This window comes from Gastrolobium bilobum, unplaced genomic scaffold, assembly GCF_033153095.1.
Source record: "Gastrolobium bilobum isolate Gb01-03AN ecotype WA unplaced genomic scaffold, APGP_CSIRO_Gbil_v1 utg2327, whole genome shotgun sequence".
Taxonomy (NCBI): domain Eukaryota; kingdom Viridiplantae; phylum Streptophyta; class Magnoliopsida; order Fabales; family Fabaceae; genus Gastrolobium; species Gastrolobium bilobum.
Genome location: NW_026896700.1, coordinates 218538 through 220505, shown reverse-complemented (window position 1 = coordinate 220505; position 1968 = coordinate 218538). Strand labels below are relative to the sequence as shown.

General features: G+C 29.5%; 2 non-coding genes across 2 annotated transcripts; both read left to right on the top strand.

Moving 5' to 3' along the window:
* Positions 1 to 613: 613 nt before the first annotated feature.
* TRNAR-UCU (transfer RNA arginine (anticodon UCU)) lies at positions 614 to 686 on the top strand. The gene has a single exon. It is a non-coding gene; the product is annotated as a tRNA-Arg (tRNA).
* Positions 687 to 1684: 998 nt separating this feature from the next.
* TRNAR-UCU (transfer RNA arginine (anticodon UCU)) lies at positions 1685 to 1757 on the top strand. The gene has a single exon. It is a non-coding gene; the product is annotated as a tRNA-Arg (tRNA).
* The last annotated feature ends 211 nt before the right edge of the window (positions 1758 to 1968 follow it).

The window sequence follows — 1968 nt, the reverse complement described above, 5'->3', positions numbered from 1 at the left end:
GATACATTAAATTGCATACTTAGAGTACTTTATCAGCAGTTATCTTTACCACTTATCCTAGTTTAAACCTCCAAAACCAAACTACAAATGGGAGCAATAAAATAAATCAAATTACTAGTTAGAAATACGTTTCAAATCACCTTTTATGTGCGATTTTATTTTAAACTTTTTGTTTTGGATAACCTTCTAATTTAATCTTCTTGTTTTGCAAAAATAATTTAAAAAATATATACATATGTGTTCCGAGTTCGTGGTTTGGGCTTAGGAAAGCCTAAATAGAGCCCACATTCGAGTTAGGGTATTGCGAGAAGGTACATCCATTAAGTCAAGAACTCGAACAAGGAGCCAAGAACGTGTGTAGAACTCAAGTGTTAGTCGTCTCAATAGGCCTACCATAATCCCAATAATGGGTTATCAATAATTAACCACTCTCATGTTAACCATTTGAGATAGCATATATATATATATATATATATATATATATATATATATATATATAAAAAGGGAAAAAACCCCACAAGGGACACATAAGAGATTACAAATATTTGTCCATAACAGAATTTGTTAAATATTCTTTTTATATATTTGAATTGGTTATTTGTAATATCCGTTGGCGACCATGGCCTAATGGATAAGGCGCCTGACTTCTAATCAGGCGATTGTGGGTTCGAGTCCCACTGGTCGTGCTTCTTTCTTTGTTTCTGAATATGTTAACTTCGAGTACCTTTTTCTTTCATGGGCCACGCAAAATAATAATAAACGGATATTTTGTAATATTCCTTTTTAAAAATTCCATGTGTTAGAAAAAGTCACAGTAGAGTGATAAATAAAGGTGAGTAGAACAAAAAAAATAGGCAAAATAACTCTATTTCATAAATTTACGGGAAAAGTGTTTATCCTTTTAAACGACCAACTTACATTATTTCACTCTCACAAAGAGGTGGGACCCACATCTTTATATTTTTTTGTCAACTCTCTATTCTCTTTTATCTATCTCTTTCTTTCTCTTAAAATGACACAACTTTACATCATTTAAAATGACACATTTTCCCCTAAATCTATATGAATTTGTAAAATATGAAAAAAAAGATCATTATAAACTTTCAAAAATTATGGTTAAAAACGGAAAGAAATAGTAGTTTAAGTGGAACCATAATTATTTGATAATAAAATGATTGTTATGTTTATTGATACATTTCATACTCTATTTTGACATTCGTCGATTGAAAGTGTATTTAATTTTAAACTTCTCATATATTGTTATGGGAAAATAATTTTTGTTTTTCCCACAAAAAAATATTTTGTTACACTCATATAAAAGTAAATGGATTCTATTATAAATAAAAAGAGAAATGTTTTTTATAGAACTCATGCACTTTTATGTGAGTATGATAAAAAAATATTTTCACATACAAAGCAGAGGTATTAAACCCTGTTATTATTATTATTGAAGGAAAATTGAAAAGTATAAAATAGAGTGAAAAATTCTTAATTCAACTGTGGCCGTGATTATGAAATTTCAAATGAAAAATGAGAAAATAAAGAGACACATCCCATTAGGTATGATCATATTCATATATATGAGACATGTTGCTCAAAATCTTGACCAAATATAGCTCTCAGCTATAATTCCAAGCAGCTTAGATAAGGGTCGATAATAATTTTAACATCAATTGTTCAATAGGCGCCCATGGCCTAACGGATAAGGCGTCTGACTTCTAATCAGGCGATTGTGGGTTCGAGTCCCACTGGGCGTGTGTTAAACATGTAATTTTTTATTGGAAGAAAATTAAGCCCTATATCTTTTGCAATGTTCTTTATAAACAAAAGATATAGTATTTTTAATGGGTTCGCTTTTTCTGCTGCTCTTATTGGAGCGGAAATTATAGTGTTTTTGTAATTTTAATTTATTTCACGGTGATAATAGTCTTTATATTTATAATTTTTTAAGATTTCAATACCAAAACG